The following is a 10173-nucleotide window of genomic DNA, read 5'->3' as shown; positions in this document are numbered from 1 at the left end:
CAACGGAGGCATGTAGTCTAGACACACCCCAAGGGTCCTACACTGCACCATAAGTCGAAATAAGATACACAGTTTGAGCTATGCAAATTGCATATCTTATTTCGAAACAACTCACTCTTCCGAAACGTCCCTGACTCCTCATGGAACGAGGTTTACGGGGACGTCGGGCTAGCGAGCCCGTTGATATTTTGAAATAACGGGCGTGCTCAAAAGACGCAGAATCGCTATTTCGGGGATACCAGCGAAAGTGAGCGAGGGTCAGGAAGAGTGAGCAAGAGGAAGGCGGAGGAGGGGGGAGCAAGTGGGGGAAGAGGCTCAAGAAAGGGGCAGGGCGGGGGTGAGACCTCAGGGAAGGGGCAGACCCCAGGGAAGGGCTGGAACAAGCAACTCACTAGCCTCCCGCTGCAGGTAGTGATCGGATGGAAGACAGGAGCATTGCCTTGAATCCGGCCAGGGCCGCCGACCATTTCTAGCCTCTCCCCTCTGCTGACTGCTGGGGAATGTTTCAAGGTGCTGGGCCCCAGCAGGGAGTCCTGCCAGCACAGGCAGGAAACCAAGCTTCGCCAACCGTGACCGGCCAGGCCGCCGGGGAGCAAAGGGAGGGACATGCAGAACCAGGCACCGGGGCTGAGCTGGCCTGAGCTGACGGCTGGACTCTCCCAGCCCTGTCTGCAGAAAAAAAGGGGGCAGAAAGCAGCTGGAGGTCCCAGAAGGGGAACCCCTGGGGAAGAGAGGTTCCCAGAGGGGGGCTCAGAACAGCCCCACCCTGGCTAGGTGGGAAGGGGCTGTCAATGGATGGAGGGGGCAGCTAAGAACTAAGGCCGCTGGGTTCAAACATAGTCCCCTGATGGGCTCCTTGGGTGCTTGGTTTCCCTCGCGTCCGGTCCCTGCTGCAGCCCGGGCAGGGGACAAGCCCCCTGCAGGGCAGAGCTAGGGTCTAAGGACCGGATCAGGCTCCCTCCCTGGGATCAGGCGGAGCCCCAGGATGTCCTCTTCGGGCTGCGGTTGCCTCGGTCCAGGCCTGCGGAGAACAGCAGTGAGCCGCCGAGCCGGGTTTAAAGCGCTTGATCAGGGAGCCAGGCACTGCTGGCGGGAAATGGGCCAGGACGCTCTGCTGGGGTTGTGAGCATGCCAGGCACCGAGCAGAGCCCACGAGCGGCTGCTAACGAACCTGCCGCTCCAGCCGCGTAATTACATCAGGCTGGGCTTTGTGTCTGGGGCCACTTGGCATGGACCAGCGTTGCCGGCAGGTTCCCACAAACAATCACACCGGCTGCTCGTTAGCACGGTGATGGGCAGATCGGATCCAACACAACCGCCGGGGCTAAACCCCGACAGCGGCCCTGTCTGCACGGTGCAGACTCCAGAACAGGATCTGGAGGGGCGGGGGAGGTAGGATGCTCTAGGCAGAACTGTGGCCACCTCAGCCGTCCTATGGAAGGCTCCCAGACGAGAATCTGGGGGCCTGAGGTGGGTGGCGGTCAGAGTTGGGTTCCCCTCTCTCTACACCGGTGGGAGCTGGAGTGACCCAGCAGCCTTGCTCTGTCCCGCGGCCCGGGCGCTCCGCTTCCCACTGCCACAGCAAAGCCCTTGCTGCCCCCACGCCGGTCCCCTGATAATCCCCCGGCTCGCACTGTTTGAGGCAGGGGGTAAGAGGGCGGAGCAGGGGTGGAAAGGGGCGGGGCTTGGCGGAAGGGATGGGGCAGGGGGTTGCCTTGGGTGCTGGGCCTCTGAGCGCTGGGAGGTATCAATTCGGCGGTGGAAGGGCAGGGAGCTCCATTGACCAGCTTTCAGGGGCCCCATGTGTCACCCCCCCCCCCCCCATTTCCTCCCTTTCAGCCTGTCCAGTTTGCACTCAAAGCCAATAGGGTTCTGGCCACTGGTGCCTAAAAGCACCCCTTGGAATTTTGCAGTGGTCCAGATATGGACCCCCCCCCCTTGTCTCTCTGATGGCCTGGCACTCCAGGGCAGCACCCCTGCAGCCGCAGAGGGGTCCCACGCTCAGAGCCCAGCCTGAGCTACCTGCAGACCTATAAGGGATAAGACCAGCATTTCCAGGCCAGCGCTGCTGCCGCGATACCCACCCTTCCTGGGCATATGGATTTAACAGCCTGACCACAGCTCTGGGCCTAGCCTGTCCGTTTTCTCCACTCTTCTGTCCTTATCTCCTGGTATTTTCCGCATTCACTCTGCGGCGTTATTTCCCTTCCCTGCTCGGATGCAGTGTGCCCCTGGATGCTTGCTCGACTCCCTCCCTTGGGAAGGAAGGAAGGCAGGGTGAGAGTTAGGAATCAGATCCACACACCAACTGCAAAGTTCAAGGTGCAGGCTTGTAGCAGAGATGGAGTAAACTGCTGGCTTCAGTCAAGTCCCTGGAGAACCCCCACAGTTTAGATAGGTCAGTGAGTCCTATGCTGCGGGCTTCAGTTTGTAGCAAAGTTCCTCCAGAGGTGAGAGGCAGGATTGAAAACAAAATGGAGGCGTTTCCAGGGCCTTTCATATCTTCTGCCATGTGGCAGGAATACCATGCTTCCTGCTGTGGAAAAATACAGCCGCAAGACGGTGTTTGAAGTCCCATGGGCAAGATCCTTGGCAGGCCCGGATGAGAGGTGAGCACCACGGAGCAGAGAACAGACGCGAAGCTGCCAGGGGTGAGAAGCAGCGGGTTTGGGGGGACTCCATTGGGAGCTGGGTATCCCAGGAGAGAGGTAGGATGCAGCACCCTGAAACCTTCACCCTGCAGGAGGGAGGAAGAGGATGGGCGAGAGTCATTCTCATTGGTCAGCGCTAGGTTCCCATGGTAACACCTCTCAGGAAAAGGGCGACCCCATCTGGAGCCAGCCCAAAGAGCAGAAACAAAGCTCCCATGTACCCCCAGGGTCTCCCGATTTACTTTCGAAAGAACACGGCTGCCGTCTAGACACAGGTGAAGTTTTTTCAGAAAAAGGGTACTTTTTTTTCCCGAAACAACCCTGTAGTCTAGACACACCCTGACAGTCCCAGCTGGGCAGTGCTGTGTTGGAGGGACAGCGGGGGGCACATAGGGTTGTTGGAGGAAGCCACATCCACCTGAAGGCCAGGGTCTTACCAGGCTGTAACAGGGACCGGCAGTGACCAGGTGCTGAGCTGTAGCCAGGGGGAAGGAAGGAAGCCACCTGTTAAAAGCAACCATGGAAGAAAGCCAGATCCTTTCATTCCTGTGCGTCTCCAGCTTTTCCAGACTGGGACTCCCTCTCCTACACGGATCTAGCCAGAACATCCCACCTCCCCCGAGTGGCCCCGACGCTTGTTCACGAGCCCAGGTTGAGCAGCGCGATTTAGCCAATAAATAGGGCCTAGCTCCAAACGGCCCCTGGTTTGGGGTATGTAAAGCCGCCTCTCCAAGCCAGCCCCTCAGCTCCTCTCCGGGCCCCAGCCTGCTGGTGGGAGGCTCTTTGTCAGGGGGGTACGTTGACCCCGGCCTCTCCCATGGCTGACATCGGCTGGAGCCAGAGGCTGTCATGTCTCTGACCCCAGACTGACAATGGTCAGGGCCAAACTCAGCCTCCGCCTCGCCAGGAAATGGCCCATGCCCTGGCTGGCAGGTCAGTGAAACACCCCCAGCCGGAGGGGCTCTACATGGGAGCATTACAGACCGGCACCCTACTCTGAGATCTGCTTTGCTACAGGGGAAACCACACTAGGGCCCCGATCCTGACCCACCTGAGCCTCCCCAAGCCAGCAGGGATGTCCCGTGCCACAAGGCAGGATTGGGGCAGACCCTCCCCCCGCCCCCATGGGTCCAAACCCACCCGTAGCAAAGGGATCGCCCCGAGCTGTTTGCACCAAGGGCTCAGCTTTGTGCACAGGACAGATCTTTGTGAGGCCCCCTGCAAACACCCTCCCCCTCCCCTGTACTGTACTGGCATGGGTCTCTCAGCATCCTTCTCTCCCCCACTCCCCTCTCCATGGCCTGCATGGTACTTCGGCGTCCTCTGGTGGGGACATGTCAAAACTACATCAGCCCAGGGAAATGATGGGTGTTCGGCCGAATCAAAGACTCAAGAGAACACTAGAACTGGAAGGGACCTCCAGAGGTCATCAAGTCCAGTCCCCTGCCCTCACAGCAGGACCAAGCACCGTCTACACCATCCCTGACAGGTGTCTGTCCATCCTGCTCTTCGATATCTCCAGAGATGGAGATTCCACAACCTCCCTGGGCAATTCATTCCAGTGCTTCACCACCCTGATAGGAAGGAAGTTTTTCCTAATGTCCAAACCTAAACCTCCCTTGCTGCAGTTTAAGCCCATTGCTTCTTGTTCTATCCTCAGAGAATAATTGTTCCTCTCCCCCCGTAACACCCTTTTAAGTACTTGAAAACTGCGATCCTGTCCCCTCTCAGTCTTCTCTTTTTCAAAGTAACCAAACCCCGTTCTTTCATGTAGAATAGTGATGTGTTCCCACTTTTGTTTATTGTATCCTTTGGTATATATGGTCGTACCAATTTTCTTCCACAAATTGATCTGAGGAAGTGGGTCTGGCCCACGAAAGCTCCTCACCTAATAAACCGTCTTGTTAGTCTTTAAAGTGCTGCATCGTCCTGTCTTTTGTTCCAGTCCTTTCAGACTTCCACCGGAATGACCTTTCGTCATTTTTGTTGCTCTTCTCTGACCTTCTCCAAATTCTCCACATTGCTCCCGAAATGTGGGGCCCAGAACTGGACCCAATGTAACCCACACACTAGGGCTGTGTCTACACTCGCGGCTACTTGCGCGGGTAATATGCAAATGAGGCGGAGCGTGGAATATCGCCGAGCCTCATTTGCATACCTAATGAGCCACCATTTTTTTCAGAAGAGGCTCTTGCGCAAGAAGGAGCGTCTATACTGCCCCTCGTTGCGCAAGAAAAACCCTCTTGCGCAAGGCCGTTACACCTATTACTTGACAGGAAGAACGGCGTTGCACAAGAGGGTTTTTCTTGCGCAAGAAGGGGCAGTATAGATGCTCCTTCTTGCTCAAGAGCCTCTTCTGAAAAAAATGGTGGTATGCAAATGAGGCTCGGCGATATTCCATGCTTCGCCTCATTTGCATATTACTCGTGCAAGAAGCTGCAAGTGTAGACACAGCCCTAGTGTGGTTCACTGTCCCATGCAGTGGCACTTAGACCACGGCAACAGCTAAGAACAAGAGACCTCCGCAGCGTGGGCTGAGAACCAGTTGGCTGTATAGCTCAAAAGCTGTAGAAGCTCCTGTACTAAGCTTCAGAGGTGCTGGATTCAAATCCACCCAGTGGTGGTTAAACCAATACTCCAGTTGAGGTCTAATCAGCACAGAGTGGCAGGGGGAAGAATGACTTCTGGGTATTGCTCACAACACTCCTGTTAATGCATCCCAGCATGCTGGCCATCAGAGAGCATGCTCCTGCAGAAGCTTCTGTCTCCTTTCCCGCCACGACCACCAGGGCATGACCCCACTGCAGCCAATCAAGGGGACTCGGGGGGTCTGGAGCCCCCCAGCACCTTCCCTGCCTCAGCCACAATGGTTGCTGCTAAGTGGCTGAAAACCTGCCGTTAACCCGATGCTGCTTAGAAGCCGCCACTGTGCAGCAGTCTCTCTGAGAGTCTGGAGCAGCGGTACCCACCCCCACACGGGCCTCCCACCTCTGGGGAGGTGCCCAGCAAGCTGCCCACCTTGGCCAATGTCCTCAGAGCCCTGGCAGCTCCACATTGCTTCCATCCTGGCCTGGCCTGGCCTAGAAGCAAGATCTGTGCCAGATGGGCCCCTGTGCAGAGTAGGGATATAAACAGGTGATGCTTATTGAGTAATGGTTAACCAGTGCCCCCTGCCTGCGGCTGCTGTGGGCGGAAGGCTGCTCCAGTCCTGCCAGGCCCCCACATGGGGCTGTCAGCTGCTAGCCTGCACCAGCTGGGAACCAACAGCCCCAGTTAGGGCCAGCAGCCCTGAGTGGGGCTGGGAGCAGGAGCCCCGTGGGAGGAGGGGGCCCCCCACCCTGGGATCCCGCTTAGTTGGGTAACCGGTTCAATATTAGGTTAACCTACTGGTTAACTGGTTAACTGACTAACTGGGATGTTCTGTCCCTAGTGCAGAGCCACCCCCTGCCTCAGAGCCACCCCGTCCCAGAGAAAACTCCAGGGATCCCTTTCCCACTGTGATAAACGTGGGTTCACAAGGCTGCGGGTCCCTGAGGACATGGCAGCAGGGCACAGCAGGGTTCCCTTGGCTCTTTGTGGCCACCGGGCTGGGCAGACTGGCTCCTAAACCAGCAGCTCTTTGCCCTTCTATGCACTAGCACAGGGGTGGGGGCCACAGACCCAGAGAAAAATCAGTTGGGGGCCATACAAAAGTGAGAAGCAACCCCCCCCCCCACACACACACTTCACTGACATGACCCCCGACTGAGAAGGAGAAAGATGCTCTCCACATTCCCCTCGCACACCAGCGCCTCGGGGGGCCCAGGCTAGTAGATTTTGTGGGTCTCCCTAGGCTCTGGGGTGGGCCCAGAAATAAGGGGTTCAGTGTGTGGGAGGGGGCTGCTGGGAAGGGGGCTTGAGATGTGGGGTCTGGCAGGAGAGAGGGTGCAGGAGCAGGGTGGGGGTTAGTGGGTCTGGGAGAGTGGTCAGGTGCAAGAGTGGGCTGAGGATGGGGGATCTGGGCAATGGGGAGAACTTACCTCCCCAGGGATGTGTGTGGTCCTGTGTCCTCCACTATGCCCAGGCACTGCCCCCTACTGCTCCTATTGGCCCTGATTACAGCCAATCAGAGCGATGGGGGGAAGCCTCCTGCAATGCTTTGCTGCACTGCGATTTCCCCAGTGGGGGGGAGCCGTTCCCCCCGCCAGGCAGGGCTCATGGGTCAGATCCAGCCCCGGGCTTGCCTGACTCCAGCCCCAGAGGCTCGGGGCCCCAGAAGAGGAGGGAGCCCCAACCCTCAGGGGCTGCATCCTCCACCCCTGCGCTAGCAGCAGAGCCAGCTTTGAATGGACAAACCAAAGGGCCAAGGAACGGAGGCTTCAGCACCAAACCCACGATCCTCTAGCGCCGAGTGGTCCTTTTGATACCACAGCAGAGCCGAGCCCTCCAGAAAATGCCCGTCTTTGTGGCCGACCAGCCAACACGGCTACTGCCACCGCCAGCGACTGGAGCTAATCTCTGAGCTGACATGCCAGAGGCTCGTGAGTTCTGTCCTGGAGCCCCCATAGTCAAACCCCACTGACGACTCGTGCGGAAGGTGGCCAGTGACAAAGGGGGGGGGGGATGGGTCTGATTTCAACAGGATGAAAGTTGAGAATATGAGAACATCAAAATGGCCACCCTGGCTCAGCCCCAAGGTCCCTCTAGCCCAGTGTCCTGCCTTCTGACAGTGGCCAGAGGGAGTGAACAGAACAGGGAATCATCAAATGATCACACCCCTGTCACCCATTCCCCGCGTCTGACAAACAGAGACTGGGGACACCATTCCTGCCCATCCTGGCTAAAAGCCATTGATGGACCTAGCCTCCATGAATGTATCTAGCTCTTTTTTGAACCTGTTATAGTCTCTGGCTTTCACAACTTCCTCTGGCAAGGAGTTCCGCAGGTTGACTAGACTTCAAAGCCAGACAAATCCGAGTTAGAAACAAAGCTCATGGGTAAGAGAGAGGCAGATTAACCCTTGGAAGACACAGCCAAGGGAAGCTGGGAGTTGCCAGTGCAAGGGTGCCTGGGTGAAATGCAATGCCCTGCGGTATGCAGGTCAGGCCAGAGGTGCTAATGATCCATTCTGGCTTCCAGCTCTCTGGCGTAGTGACCGTGTGCACTGGCCTTATGCCCATAACCTGCAGACACTGTGCTGGAAGGGCTGTGCACACCGGTACGACGCACACGGAGAAGGCTGGGAGGGACGGGAGATGACCAAGCATCAGGAGTCCCTGCGAGGCCAGCTGGGTTCATGTGCAGGGGCAGAGGGGAAGTTGGGGAGAGAACCGTGTGATCCTGCACCAGCGCCTGGGATGGGAAAAGAACAGGGCGTGGGCAATTCCAAGATCCTTATTGTTGCTATTTCGGTAGCAGCTGGAGGCGCCTCTGGGCTGGGTGCCCTGCCGGGCTAGTGAGCAACAGACGCGCTTACAGGCAAAACGGATGAAGGGTGGGAGAGGCCGCGGCTCGCAGACCATCAGAGGCAGGACTAGATCCTAGTCTCCAGGGTTTAATCTACAAAGCCCCCCTTCCTCTCCTGGGCCCCCCTGCAGAGCAGTGGGGCAGGAGCTGGGCCAAGAAGAGAGGTTGGGGAGGAACAAACACAGCTGGGCTCACACATCAGCAGGGTGCCTAAGACTCCAGCCAGAGGGCTGGGGGTAAGGAAGGTGCTGTGTGAGCCAGGTCGCCGGGACAGGCCAGGGAGCCATAGTCCCCTCACTTGTCACCGCCCAGAGGACAAGCGACTCAGAGATGATGGAGAAGAGCGAATGGAGTCGGGGTCTGGGGGGGAAGAGGCGGTGCAAGTCCTGGCGAGTACAGGCCAACGGCTTGGAGACTTGAGGTTAAATAAAACTCTCCAAGGAAGGAGGAAAACCAGCCCAGAATCTATAGTCCGTGACCGCTCGCAGGGAAACGAAAAGGGCAGGAAGAGCCCGGCGTGCTGGCTGCCGAGGTTAACAGGAATCAAAAGGAGCCCTGCCCAGAGAAGGAGGCCGTTAGTGGGGGACGAGAGACAGGGGACAGTAACGAGGGGCCAGCAGTGCTGGGGTTGTTGTAAGCCTGACTGTAATGAAGGAACGAAAGCGCCGCGGCTGGAGCAGTCAGGAAGGAAGGACGCGCTGGGACAAATCGTTATCAGCGCAAGCCAAGAAGGGGCTGCTCCGAACATCAGCACCCAACGATCAGCCCTTCCAGAGGCGCATTACGTGACCCCCCCCCCCCCACTCGGACTCTTTGGCTCCTTCCAGTGGCAACGCCACGCATACAGGTCTAGGAACGCTTCTGGCCGTGGTAACAGGGCAGGGTGCTTAGCCCAAGGGGCAGAGGCTGAGCCGTGCTTTGGGTACAGATGGGCAAGGCTCAGGACAGACAGACAGACACTCAGGGTACGTCTAAACTACATGGCGCCGTCGACGGAGCCATGTAGATTTGTTGTTTTGGCAAAGGCAAATGAAGCGGCGATTTAAATGATCGCGGCTTCATTTAAATTTACATGGCTGCCGCGCTGAGCCGACAAACAGCTGATCAGCTGTTTGTCCGCTCAGCGCGCTAGTCTGGACGCTCCCCTGCCGACATCAAAGCCCTTTGTCAGCAGCCCCGGTAAACTTCATCCCACGAGGAATAATGGGGCTGCCGACAAAGGGCTTTGATGTCGGCGCGGGAGCGTCCAGAGTAGCGCGCTGAGCGGACAAACAGCTGATCAGCTGTTTGTCAGCTCAGCGCGGCAGCCATGTAAATGTAAATGAAGCTGCGATCATTTAAATCACGGCTTCATTTGCCTTTGCCTATGTGTCTAATCTACATGGCTCCGTCGACAGAGGTATGTAGTCTAGACACAGCCTCAGAGGCATTGCTATGCACTAGGGATGTTAAATATCAATTCACTGAATAGTCGAGTCACCTCATGAATTCTTATCAGTTACTCGACTATTCTGTAGTCCCCGGGGGCAGGAGCAGCAGCCAGCGCGCTCTGGCTTCACTCCTGAGAAGCCCCCTGCCACGCCATGCTGCTGCCTCTGTAGCAGAGGCATCAGCACGGGGTGCCAGGCAGAAGCTGTTCCTTGTAGACTGGCTGCCTGTCACCCCACGCTGCTGTCTCTGATAGAGAAGTGCTGTCTAGGAGAGGGTCTGAGCTCCCCGACCCAGCGCAAGTCGGAACTGAGCCAGGCTGCCTGCCCGCCCAGCTGCTAATACACTTTAAATGCAGAGCCGCAGCGGGAGCAGGTCCCAGACCCGTCGCAAGCCAGGACTGAGCTGGGCTGCTGGCCAACCTGCTAAAAAATGTACTGGCAAAGCAGGGGAGGGAAATGCATGGAGTCTGTAGCATTAACCTATAAGCCAGTGGTCACCAACCTGGAGATCAGGATCTACTGGTAGATCGTGGAGCCTTTGACAGGTGATCCTGACAGGTTTGGCCAGAAGTCTGTCAAGTACCAGCAATTCATCTGCCCCTCTAAGCACTGCCTTGTTGTCCCTGCCCTCTGCCTTGGAGCTGCCC

General features: G+C 57.5%; 1 protein-coding gene across 1 annotated transcript in view; it reads right to left on the bottom strand.

The window, feature by feature from the left end:
* Positions 1–301: 301 nt before the first annotated feature.
* The window catches only part of LOC142830836 (uncharacterized), a 35536-nt gene continuing 25664 nt past the window's right edge, over positions 302–10173 (bottom strand). The window contains exon 3 of the mRNA XM_075938371.1: positions 302–2737. The gene's annotated coding sequence lies outside the window, so the exon portion shown is untranslated. The remainder of the gene's footprint in view (positions 2738–10173) is intronic.

The sequence above is a fragment of the Pelodiscus sinensis genome, chromosome 10, assembly GCF_049634645.1.
Source record: "Pelodiscus sinensis isolate JC-2024 chromosome 10, ASM4963464v1, whole genome shotgun sequence".
In the NCBI taxonomy this organism is placed as follows: Eukaryota; Metazoa; Chordata; order Testudines; family Trionychidae; genus Pelodiscus; species Pelodiscus sinensis.
The sequence above is the reverse complement of the archived record's forward strand: the minus strand, read 5'-3'. Positions and strand labels throughout refer to the sequence as shown.